Source organism: Magnolia sinica, chromosome 14 (genome assembly GCF_029962835.1).
Source record: "Magnolia sinica isolate HGM2019 chromosome 14, MsV1, whole genome shotgun sequence".
NCBI classification, from domain to species: Eukaryota; Viridiplantae; Streptophyta; class Magnoliopsida; order Magnoliales; family Magnoliaceae; genus Magnolia; species Magnolia sinica.
This window is the reverse complement of record NC_080586.1, coordinates 69437300-69451095: the sequence shown is the minus strand read 5'-3', so window position 1 is coordinate 69451095 and position 13796 is coordinate 69437300. Positions and strand designations below refer to the sequence as shown.

The window sequence follows — 13796 nt, the reverse complement described above, 5'->3', positions numbered from 1 at the left end:
GAATAAGGGACCCCAACCGGCCCCTTCTAGGCTCTCCAACAAAAAGAACTCTCCAAAGAGCCGCGGATCAACATGAGCCTCAAAAAGGACTCTACGCCCCTCATAGACTCCATGCGACAATTCTGCCAACAAGGTCCTACTGTCAGGAGCTCGAGGATCGAGGTCCCGCTTCGTCTGGAACTCGCGCCTGGCGGACGTGCTAACGGCGGCACCTCTCGGCCTCCGTGCACGGGTTGGGCGGCTCGGCCCGGCTTCATCCACGGGCGCTCTCTTCTTCCCCATCAAGGAAAGAAGGGAAGAAATGGAAAAGATGGCCGTCACAATCTCAAAGAGGGCCATGAGAAATGAGAGAAAGAGAGAAATAGGAAGATGGTGAAGGTTCCACACAACTATGAGCCAAAAAGGGAATGAAAGGGCTCAAATGAGAGGGAAAGATGGAGAAATCAGCAATGGAATGGAAGATTTGAGAATGGAGTGATGGGTTTGCACGAAAATGGGAGGAAGATGAAGATTTGGGAGAGATTTGAGAGAGTTTGGAGAGGTTTTGGGAGAAAAGGAAAGCTTGGAGGTGGGTGTTGTGAAGGAAGGAGGTATATGGAAGGGTTTTAAAATGAAAACCGTGGAGGGGTGGGCCACACTGAGCCTAGGGACGATCGGCCCGCGTCGGCCCGGCCCGCCTGGCCAGCCGACCGGCGATCCCTCGCCGAACCGGTGATGGCATCGCCGGTCTCTGGACATATTGGCGATGCCTCGCCGATTTGGCGAGGTCCTCCTTGGTCTAAATGATGTGGTTCCCCCCCTGGGTCCCACAGAAAATGCCCCGATTGGCCCCTTGTGTAGTTTGAAGCCTATCGGGTCATTCTGACAGAAATCTAGTTCAACCGGCGATTTCTGGAAGGTTTAAAGATGAATAATGGGAAGATAGACCATCTACACTCATTAATAGAGGGTCTAGGAAAGATTTCGGGTCGCTGTGTGTGATCAGGTAGGAGTACAGACTCGATCTCGGCAAAGGTTTTCAGGAAACTTTCGCCGATAGAAACTACGGAGCACAAACACAAAGCGATGATAGACCCGTACCCAATTACACTATAGTGGCGACAACGTGCGGTGTGTGACCATAACCCAGGTCCGGTTTAATCCAGATCATGCTCTGATACCAACTTGTAACGCCCTGAAATTCGGGGGTCGAGCATAACTCAGCTCCCGAGTTCCAAAACATCACTTATGCAACATATTTAATGATGAATGTATGTTGACTGTATTAGTGCATGAAACATGGAATAAATTAAGCCAAAACACAGATATGATTCAGGGATAAGTGAATAAAGCAAGCGGAAGACTTATAGTAAAATGTGTACAAGTGTAAAACCCTGAATTTCATATACAAGCCGGATCGTGTAAAAGTGTTATTTAACAAAATTTAAGTATCAAATACATCATTTCAGTTCCCAAAATATAATCCCAGAGATCCCGCACATCGAACAAGCTCGCTAGAACCCGTCTCAAAACTCTGCATATAGGAGAAAGCAACCTCGTCGTCATCCTCCCGCTCTGCCTCGACGTCGCATCCACATCTGCAACATCGGGGAACTAAGACAGTCCGGTGGGTGTGTAACACCGCCTGAAACGTGGGAGTGAGTGATCAACTCGTGGAATAATACCGCAAACTGGTTAACATGTTATCAGTTCAATCAAATAGTAATGATAAAGCAGAACACTTAAATAAAGCCTAAGTACTCTTATTAATGCAGGTATGAATGCAATATGATGCGTGCCCTCACGCGTACACCCTCAGCGTCTTCATCTTACGTTACGCATGACATCGCCTCAAAGTGCGCCACATCTACAAAGCACATGCAAATGCGGTGCATGGATATGATTACCAAGTTGTTATTAGTCCATTTCACACAACAGGATTGGGAAGCTAAGATACCTTCCTCATATCACCATCCAAACAGTGATCCATACTAAGGTCGTCAATCCTAAATATCTCATACGATCATATAGTTGAGGTCGTAGCAAAGGGCTCGTCACCAATCAATGCACGCCTTTCATGCCCTTACTACCACAGATCGGCTCGTCACCTCCTTGCGGTATCCAGGTATGCTCGAGGTCACTACAAAGGGCTCGTCACCAATCAATGTAGGCCGACAACACGAATATAGTGTCCCATACCACCATAATCGGCTCACTAGTTAAGTTGCTCACTGGTCACTACGGGGAGGCTCGTCACCCCAGCGTAGGCCGACAGCACGACCACGGTGTCTCATACCACCATGTCCGGCTCATGAGTCTTAGCGGATCAGGTACCATGGTTATTAGGATTTCACTGGTAAGTTCGGTACCCTAGATTCAAGCAGTAGCGTCCATACATGGTTAACATACATCGGACAATCGGGTTATTTGACGAACTCGACTAGCACGAGCGCACGTTGAGTTGAACGACATAGAGTGCGCAAACACTCCGCGTGGCCAAACCACTGCCGTCAACTCTAATACGGCTCGGGTTCGTCTAATACGTCCTACGTGGCGAAAGCAATCTCAACCACGAATATAGGGTCAATTACCGATCTCCTGGACTAAGGCATAGTCCCAAATATCCTACACTACGACAGATACTCATATGGAATGTAAAACAGTAATGGATCAACAACTCAAATCATGTTACATACACATCTGGAGAATATCAACTTAACATAAATGTAAGCATAGGAGATGCTTGAATTTAAATAACTTGGAATGTAAATGCATAAAGGAAATCATGCGCATCCATAGAAGTATTGAGAACCACTTCTCAACGCCTGCATTTAGTGTAATCAGTTACACGTAGATCATTCATGCATTTCTACAAACACTTAGCATTCATGGAACAACATACATGACGTATGTTGAAACACATGCACTTAGACATTTCCTTTTCCCAAGGAGTTGTCATACATGCATCCAGCATACATACATGACAATTAATCATGGCAAGCACAAGTGCGTATTTTATACGTATACGGTACTTTATAAATACACATAGAATACACAAATCTCAACATATCACATGCATATCAGGAAAGCAACGTAAGCGCAACATTTGGCATGTGAAATCTCATCCATAACAAGAATAAATCACTAACTGGGATTGAAAGCCTTGAAAACCATAACCTATACACTTAAAGTCCGCACCTTAAGCGAAGAAAGAACCGCCGAGCTGATTTAGACGAGTTGTCTACGTCAACGGCGCTAGAATACCCTAAAATAAGGATAGAAATGAGATACAACAACACCAAGTCTAATTTAAGCTCTAACACAGGTTAGGGTTAGGTTAACTTACCCCAAAAGAACTCAGAATCGCCAAAGGAACGATTCAAAGGTGAAGAAGAACAAGGAAGAATCAAGGTGATTCACCAACTAATCTCTCTCACTAACTCTCTCTTTTCCACTCTCTCTCCAAGCTAGGGTTAGAGAAAATTCGTATGGAAATGAGAGCTAGGGTTTAAGGACTATATATAGGCCTTAAAATGATGGAAATAACCCCAGGGTCAAGGTATACTTAGGTTATAACCAAAGTACGCCTTTCTCGATCCAACGAAGCACTTCTGGTGGGCCTATAACCACGAAAGGTCGGACTTAAGCTCACTGACCATGGATCTAGGCTAGGCTGAGTTTTCATACCGACCGGCTCTTCAGATCAGCCGTGGCGGACCACACTCAATTCAACGGTCACGGAATCTCGATCAGGTCCACAAGCACTAGGATATGCCTGGGCCAACCATCCTGATCAGAGGGTGAAATTGGGTCAGAATCCAACGGTCAGAATGCTTAAAATCGTCGCGCAAGCGACACGACTCAGATTTCATAAAAAGCTTATTAAATTCCAACCGTTCTCACACTCTTCACTCCGAGCTCAACCAAATCGACCCAGAACATCAGATCGACTTGATTTTCGAGGTGAAGACCAAGCCCAACTCAGTGACCGCAACAGCCTAAGATCATCGCCATCGGACTTTCGACGCGCGGTCTAGGTCCGATCCAGATCTTCCAAAAAATCCCCAGAACAACTGGATTTAGCGATGGATCCCAGATTTCAGAGTAACGTAGCGCTCACTAATCTGCACGTTTAGAGCCATGAAGATACAATTTAAAGTAATTGATGCGAATTTCACAAGCAATCAAGTAAAGCGCTAATTACCCCAAAACAACTACTTAAGGAAAGATTAGCACAGAAAATTCCAAGGTCGTTACAATGATCCATCTAGACCACCACCCAATAATCACCAGATCGAAGGTCCATTGCAATCATCATCAATCAAGTTACATCCCAAGTATGAGTTTACATTTATAAGTGAGGGTTTCCCACTAATGTACCAGTTTAAATCCCAGAAGCAATCCACAAATAATCTAATAACATGAATTAAATATAGAGGATAACATTTAGCATGTGATGTAGCAATTCAATTACACAAGTGAATATAAGATGGAGATAACAATTATCAATTTGAATTAAAATAAAACTATAACTTAAGCTAATGGAAAAATGGAAAGCTTAAAGGGAAGAAATCATCATCTTAATTTTCGACTCGCCTTCTAATGTTATTAGGAAGTGCCCACGCCCTTAGACTTTGATCATACCACAGATTATGAACTTGTATGGTTAACTCAAGGTTCTACAAGACTATATATTATCTAGATTATACCCTAGGGTTTAATTTACTTAGGTCTAGGATTTTACCCTAGAGTTTTATGTCTAGTCTAGATTTTTAAGGCTTGAACCTAGTGGTGCATGATTAATTTTTTAATGTTAATTTAATAGTTATAAAATATTTATTAACATCAATGTTACAATTAGTGCTAGCTATTGCAACAATGCCAATCATTATGATGATATCTAATTGTAAAATCTACTATTAATGACAATATTTAAGCATGATAAATAAAATGCTAAATATTTAATAACCGTAAAATTTCTTATTTATTTATAATAGCCAATATAGGCATGGATAACCTTCTAGTAGTTAATTATGCTATATGATTGCAAACATCATAGTGATACTAATGATAGTAAATAAATACTGAGATCTACTATTACGATAATACTTAAGAATGACAAGACAATATACTAGTATTTAATAATGATATTATTTTATTTCATTTTATTTTTGCCTAACATAACTAACATTAATATAGATAATTTACCAATGGCTATTCATATCTAATATTCCTAGTAAAGGTATTAATCAGTCAATACTAATTATGATGACTCACAAGTTCATATCTGAATGTATCAAAATTATCTAACACCCTTATAATGTCTAATAATCTTTTAAATAATACAAGTAGTAATAATAGAATCCTTACTAGCAATAGTGTAATAAGGGCCTGCATTAGGGAAATCAGGCCCATCAATCTTGGTCCATCAAGATGGCCCAGACTGGGCCTGAAATTGCATAATACCAAGGCTAGAACTGGGCCTGGTTTGGCCCAGCCATAGTTGTAAAGTGGTGGCCCCGAAAACTGGGCTGAGCCGGGCTATTTTTGGTCCAGCAATAGCTGCACGTACACAGCCCAACCTCGCTGTACCAGAGTGGCCTAGAAACCGGGCCAGACTGGGCCGTCCAAGCTTGTTGACAGACTCAAACTTAGGTCCAAAAGGTTGGACGGTTTGGGCTTCCTCCAAGCATTGTGGGGCCCAAGAAACTGTCTAGGTTGGACCAAGGTCAGCCCAACCTGCTGTTCCAACCCTCTGGGGCCCACTGATTTCACCCACTGAATTTCTTAGTGTGGCCCACTGAGGTGCGTGTGGTTCCAGCAGGTAGAATTTGGCCACCATTTCAAACAAAGGGACAGTCGTCCATTTGATCAATGAACGCTGAAAATCAGGTGGGCCACGCCTGCATATCAGATCCACCCCTGTTGGAGCTAGACTCGGCTCGTTGTGGAGTCCTAGTCCCCTGCTCAGCTATACGGTCCAGCAGAGGGACTGTTTTTGGCCTGACTGAGGCGCGTTGCGACCCAAACGTAGCCCAACTAAAGGCCATTTTCAGCCCATACCTTGCCCTCATCATGGCCAGGTTCGACGATGGTCTTAGCAGCTATGAAGATGGAGGGATGAGAGCGTTACCTAGCTTGGCTCGGATGGTGCAGTGCAGCGACCGCCGCTGCCTTGATTGGAGTTTCACCGCAACAACTCAGATCAGCTCTCGGATGATTAGTTGTGATCAGATGGGATTCAGAAGGCCCACCTAATAGACATTTTGTAGCCACACAACTTGCTGCAAAAAATATTGATTTTTAATAAAAAAATATTTTAATAATAAAATAATATATAATATAAAAAGTTGTTTTGAAAAAATACTTTTCTGTGGGTTTTTTGGGAATAGTCTCACATGGAAAAGAGAAGAGAAAAACCTGTGGTTTATATGAAGGATGTGGAGTATTATAATATTTACCTACCTAGTCCGTGGACTATGGACCTTGCGTGTTCCAGGCGCTCGCGCTCGGGCTCGGGCACGGGCTCGGGCTCGGTCTCGGTCTCGGTCTCGGACTCGAAATCGGTCTCGGTCACGGGCTCGGGCTCGGGCTCGGTGCGAGGGCATGGGCATGGGCATGTGAGGCAGTGTGGCTGTAGAGGCGCTAGTGGCGCACTTTACACTTAGCACGTCCGCATCGTGTCGCAGAGAGTCGCTCCTTCGCGACCTTGAGCGAACCGGAGCGAGTCATACGAACTGAGACAGCCAGCCCCTCTCCACTCATATATTCTAGTGTTTCCAGCAACATAACAAGGCTTAAACCTTAGCTTGAAGAACAGACCAGCGGTGTGGTCTAGAACGGTTCAACTGAACCAGTGGCTGAAGATTTGAACTGACCTGTGCAGAAGTCAAAACTCTTTTTCTCTTCTTTTCTTCTTCTTTTGGAATTTTTTCCTTTATACTATAATACTGCCAGAAAGTGTGTAATTGAGTTCCATTTGACGGGCCTTCGTGTTTGCTGAACGCAGACCCACACCAGGCTCGTCGTATCCTAGAAGCTATTTGCCTGTAACCTACCAGCATACTCAATTCACTTGAGTAGGGGCAAATAATGCTTTAAGGACAGTGTTTCAAACGTGCTTCAGCCTGTCCATATTCTGATTATTTTACACTTTTCGGTTTCCACATTATACAGAAATATATTAATCTATATATTTCCAACAATCTTAAAGCGTTATTTTACTGATGGAAGCCGATAGTGTTTCATCCATCAAGTTGATGAATCAAGACTTGATACGTCTTGATCGGTTCGATGGAACCAATTTTACAAGATGGCAAGACAAGCTGAAATTTCTCCTGACGGCGCTGAAGATCTATTACATATTAGATCCAAATTTGCAAGCACTACTTAAAGCATCTGACAACGACACACCTAAACAAGTAGCTGCCCGCACCAAAAGAGCCGAAGACGAACTCTTGTGTCGAGGACACATTTTGAACGCTCTCCGACCGCCTGTACGATCTATACCAACAGACGTCATCAGCAAAGGAGATCTGGGCCGCTCTGGAATTCAAATACAAGGCTGAAGAAGAAGGTACCAACAAGTTTCTCATCGTCAGGTATTTTGACTTCAGCATGGTAGATAATAAACCGCTGCTGCCCCAAATCCAAGAACTGCAGCTAATAGTAAACAAAATCAAAGCGATAAAAATCGATCTTCTTGAATCATTCCAAGTCGGGGCTATTATCGCCAAATTGCCACAGATGTGGAAAGATTATAGAAAGAAGTTGCTGCATAAAATCGAGGACTACACACTAGAACAAATCCAGAAACACCTCAGGATTGAGGAAGAATCCCGTAACCACGATAGGAAAAATGATAACGGGAATACCTCGTTCAAGGTACATGCTGTAGAAAATACTAATAACAAACATCCCGAGAAGGACGATTCCCTGAAACCTAATAAAGAAAAATTCAAGAAGAACACCCAAAAGAAGAACAGAAAGTTCAAGGGCCTATGCCATGTCTGTGGAAAAACCGGGCACTATGCTCGAGTATGCCGCTATCGCAAATCTAAAAAAGAGGCAAGTGCAGTAAAAGAAAGCAATATCGTGGCTATGATCACTGAGGTGAAACCATCTAAGGTAAAGTTCCAGGTTGGTGGTATGATACTGCCGCTACTGTACATGTGTGCTACGACAAATCAGCCTTCAAAACCTATGAGGAATTGACCAATGGTTAAGAAGTCCAAATGAGTAATGAAGTCCGATCGAAGGTCGTCGGTAAAGGGACTATTGAACTGATATTCACCTCTGGAAAGAAAGTAATTTTAACTAATGTACTGCACATCCCAGACATGAGGCAAAACTAAGTTTCTGGGGATCTTCTGGAAAAACCAAGCATACGGGTGGTGTATGAGTCAGGTAAACTGATTCTGTCCAAAAAAGAGAATTTTGTCGGAAAGGGATATGCTTGTAACGGAATGGTTAAGTTTTTTCTTAATGAAAGTAGCACTTGTGCGTATATGGTTGAATCCGCTGGACTGTGGCATGATAGACTAGCCCATATAAGGTATAATACCTTGAAGTTCATAGCTAAAAATGGTTTAATCTCATACACAGATAATGAAACCGAAAAATGTGAAGTGTGCATAAGATCCAAAATGACAAAGAAACATTTTCCAAGTGTTGAAAGATTGTCTCAAGTATTGGATCTTGTGCACAGTGATATCTGTGAGTTAAACAACATTCTTACTCGTAGAGGTAAACGGTACTTCATAACCTTTATAGATGATTGTTCTAGGTATGTGTATGTGTACTTATTAAAGAGCAAAGATGAAGCATTAAACATGTTTAAAATATCTAAAACAGAAGTAGAGAATCAACTGAATAAGAAAATAAAAATTCTCCGTAGCGATAGAGGAGGAGAATACTTCTCCAATGAATTTGATAACTTCTGTGAAGAACATGGATTGATATATCAATGTACAGCGTCATACACACCTCAATAAAATGGTATAGCTGAAAGGAAGAATAGAACATTAGTAGAAATGGTCAACTCAATGCTGATAAGAGCAAAGTTACCACTAAGTTTATGGGGAGAGGCACTGCTTGCAGCATGCCATATAATAAATAGAATTCCATCTAAAAAATATAAAATATCTCCATATGAAACATGGATAGGTAGAAAACCTAACCTAGGATATCTAAAAGTGTGGGGGTGTCTTGCATATTGTAGAACCCCTGATCCAAAAAGAACTAAGTTAGGACCAAGAGCTATTAAGTGCGCCTTCGTAGGGTATGCACAAAATAGTAAAGCTTATAGACTTCTAGACATAGAGTCTAATACAATAATAGAATCAAGAGATATTGAGTTCTTTGAAAACTCACTATCCTTGGAGTCAAAGGATAATGAAATCCAAACTCCTAATAGAGAACCAGATAGCACAGCTCCACAGATGGTGGAAGCTCCTATTGAGCCTCGTAGAAGTCAAAGGACAAGAATAGAGAAGAGTCTAGGAGATGACTATATAGACTCACAACGTGTCATTTTCCATCTTGTAGAAGGAGATAGAGAAAATGTTATAAGAAAAATACTTATAGTAATGACTATAGAAGATGATCCTAAAACATATAAAGAGGTCATATCCTCTAGAGACTCAGCTTTCTGGAAAGAAGCTATAAACGATTAAATGGAATCTATACTATCAAATCAAACATGGGAATTAGTTAACTTACCTCCAGGTTCTAGACCCATAGGTTGTAAGTGGGTATTTAGGAAGAAATATCACACTGATAGGACTATCCAAACCTTTAAAGCTCGACTAGTAGCTAAGGGTTTTAGACAAAAAGAAGGGATAGATTACTTTGACACATACTCTCCTGTAGCTAGGATAACATCCATTAGGATATTATTTGCGCTAGCTTCCATACATCATCTTCACATCCACCAAATGGATGTAAAGACTGCATTCCTGAATGGTGACCTCAATGAGGAGTTATATATGGAACAACCTGAAGGATTCGTTCTACCAAGAAATGAAAACAAAGTATGTAGATTAGTCAAATCATTGTATGGATTAAAACAAGCACCAAAACAGTGGCATGAGAAGTTTGATTCTAAAATACTCTCTCATGGTTTTATGCATAATGTAGCTAAAAAATGCATATATTCTAAAGTAGATGGTAGTTACATCGTTATTATTTGTCTGTATGTTGATAACCTGTTAATAATAAGTAATAAAATGGAAGGTATAACTGAAACAAAAAAGTTTCTATCTTCCGTATTTAAAATGAAGGATCTTAGACAAGTTGATACCATTCTTGGTATCAAAGTTAAAAAAATATTGTGGTGGTTATGCTTTATGTCAATCTCATTGTATTGAGAAGATACTAAACAAGTTTAACCATCTAAATATAAAAGAAGCAAAGACCCCATTTGATCCAAGTATCAAGCTAAAAGAAAATAGTGGAAGAATAGTTGCATAATTAGAATATGCAAGTGCTATAGGGAGTCTTATGTATGCTATGTAATACACTAGACCTGATATCGTATATGCTGTGAGTAAACTTAGTAGGTTTACTAGTAACCCCAGTACTGAACACTGGAATGCAATAAGTAGAGTCCTTGGTTACTTAAAAGCAACCAAAGACTTATGACTATTTTATTCAGAGTTTCCTGCCATATTGAAAGGATATACCGATGCGAGTTGGATATCGAGTGCAGGGGACAACAAGTCTACTACAGGGTGGATATTCACCCTAGGAGGTGCAGCTGTATCTTGGGGATCCAAAAAACAAACTTGCATAACGCATTCGACTATGGAGTCTGAATTTATAGCCCTGGCTGCAACAAGCAAAGAGACTGAGTGGTTAAGGGATCTTCTATTAGAAATTCCTTTCTGTGTAAAGCCTATATTGGCTCTGTCACTACATTGTGATAGTGAAGCCACATTAGCTAGAGCCTATAGCGACACTTATAATGGTAAGTCTAGACATATTAGTCTTTGACATGATTATGTCAGACAATTGATTCGATATGGAATCATTGCTATTTCTTATGTGAAATCAAGTAATAACCTGGCAGATCCTTTCACTAAACCTCTACCGAGAGAGGTAGTAAAGGCTACATCTAGAGGGATGGAGTTGAAACTCTTCAACCAAAGTTCCACCAGTGATGGTAACCCAACCTAAAGTCAGAAAATCTCTAATTTTGAATTTAATGGGTAAGAACAAGTCACTGATATATGAAAAGTTTTAAGCACTAAAATTATAAAATCTCATCCATAATAGATAAGTGCTGAGCGTTACGATAGAGGGTTGAGTCTTAGAACTCTTAATGAAATCCAGTGTATAAGGACAAGTATTTTATAGTAACGGAGACACTAGAAGGATTTTACCTATATGAACGTAGAGATGGTGCCGTCTCTCACGAGAATTAGGAGTTTTCTCTCGTGATCGTTCACGAATTAGGATAAGCACATGGCCATTAATTGTGCTGAGCAAGATTGTGGGAACTCTAACAAACACATGGCGAATATGTGTGTGGTTTTTTCAATTCTGTTATCTAGGAATAACTGGTTCAAACCTGTGGCTACCAGTCATTTCGACAGAGTTTTGAAATACTTACACTAAGGAAAGATTAAAATCGAAAGATATCTTTCTTTATGCATATAAGCTGATTATTCTGGCAGTATTGTTTAACCGAAAAAATAATTTTATAAAATCAAGTGGGGGATTGTTGCAAAAAATATTGATTTTTAATAAAAAATATTTTAATAATAAAATAATATATAATATAAAAAGTTGTTTTGAAAAAACACTTTTCTGCGGGTTTTTTGGGAATAGTCCCACATGGAATAGAGAAGAGAAAAACTTGTAGTTTATATGAAGGATGTGGAGTATTATAATATTTACCTACCTAGTCCGTGGACTATGGACCTTGCGTGTTCTAGTGCGTAGCACTGGAACACCCGCGCGCACGCTCGAGCTCGGGCACGGGCACGGGCACAGGCTCGGGCTCGGTCTCAGACTCGGACTCGGACTTGGACTCGGTCTCTATTTCGGTCTCGGTCTTAGACTCGGTCACGGGCATGGGCACGGGCTCGAGCTCGGTGCAAGGGCATGGGCATGTGAGGCAGTGTGGCTGTAGAGGCGCTAGTGGTGCACTTTGCACTTCGCACGTCTGCATCGTGTCGCAAAGGGTCGCTCCTTCGCGACCTTGAGCAAACCGGAGCGAGACGTGTGCGAGTCGCGGTGCGACTAAGTGGCTATGGCGGGTGTCTGGTTAGCAGAGAGACTAAAGGACTGAGAAAAAAATCTCTCAGTATCAATAGAGGGACTGAAAAGAGCTGTTGCAGCAGAAATTGTAACAGTTGAGCCATTAGTGCAGGGTCCAACTGTAACTGCTGCATGGCTAGCCCAACAGCTAGAAAACGGCTAGCTGTTGTCTCACAATAGTCAGCATGCAGCAGCTTAATGGTCCATGCACAACAGTCAGAAAATGGATAGTTTTCCAACAGCCAGAAATGACTTAATGGAATTTAAGTCTCTGGACCATAACCCCCTATCCACCATAGCCTATAAAAGGAGAACCTGGATGGGTTTCCAAACCATCTCAACTCACTCCAACAAACCCATACGAACTGAGACAGCCAGCCCCTCTCCACTCATATATTCTTGTGTTTCCAGCAACATAGCAAGGCTTAAACCTTAGCTTGAAGAACAGACTAGCGGTGTGGTCTAGAACGGTTCAACTGAACCAGTGGCTGAAGATTTGAACTAACCTGTGCATAAGTCAAAACTCTTTTTCTCTTCTTTTCTTCTTCTTTTGAGATTTTTTCCTTTATACTGTAATACTGCCAGAAAGTGTGTAATTGAGTTTCATTTGGTGGGCATTCGTGTTTGCTAAACGCAGACCCACACCAGGCTCGTCGTATCATAGAAGCTATTTGCCTGTAACCTACCAGTATTCTCAATTCACTTGAGTAGGGGCAAATAACGCTTTAAGGACAGCGTTTCAGACGTGCTTCAGCCAGTCCTGATTTCTGATTATTTTGCACTTTTCGGTTTCCACATTATACAGAAATACATTAATCTATATATTTCCAACACAACTCAGTGGTGGTTGTTATCCGACGAAGAAGGAGGTGAGCTTTAATGGCGGATCTCACTACAGGGCATGTTCCTTTGAAACAAACGTGCTGGGGGGGTCTGAATCACTGCTGTGGGGGTTATGGATGCCTCAAATCGAAGCTCTATGAACGTCTTGGGGGTGGTTTTGAGGGAAGAAAAAAACAGCTAGGGGAGAGCCATTTTTCGGCTGTTAGTTTTCTTCCCAAGGCCTTAGCCTCTAAAAAGGGGAATGGATGGCTAGGATTGCTTCTTTTGGGACGGCCTAGCTCACCCCAAACTCCCCCACGCGGATCGCCAAGCTAGCGGTGGAGACAATTTGCATTTTCGGAAACTATGTGTTTCTAAGCCTATTTGCGCCGGAATATGTGTGCTTTCGTGGATGTCCCAACATGTGAAAATTACTAGGTTTTGGTCGATCCCACCGCCCGAGTCAGATGGACGGTTTGGATAATTAATATGGTCCCACATGGTGGCCCATGTGTAAGCCTCGTGTCCTAATCCGTATTGTTCCGTTAGCTTCTGCGGTCCTTCCGGTCAAATTCCGGCAACCTTCGCACCATATTCGGTGTTTGCGCACGATCCTAAGCTAGGTTCCGCGCACCGACGTCGGCTTGGTCCGAAAGTTATATCATAGCGACCGCGTCGTCGCCGCGGTTCCAACGCCGTGACTTGCGCACCGAACTGATACCCAGGCTAGTAGA

General features: G+C 41.9%; 1 long non-coding RNA gene across 1 annotated transcript in view; it reads right to left on the bottom strand.

Annotated features, from left to right (window-relative positions):
• LOC131225482 (uncharacterized) overlaps nucleotides 1-13172 on the bottom strand; it is a 48068-nt gene extending 34896 nt beyond the window's left edge. The window contains exons 1-2 of the long non-coding RNA XR_009161367.1: nucleotides 13078-13172; nucleotides 6113-6259 (exon numbers count right to left, since the gene is read on the bottom strand). This is a non-coding gene — a long non-coding RNA (uncharacterized LOC131225482). The remainder of the gene's footprint in view (nucleotides 1-6112; nucleotides 6260-13077) is intronic.
• Between the last annotated feature and the right edge of the window lie 624 nt (nucleotides 13173-13796).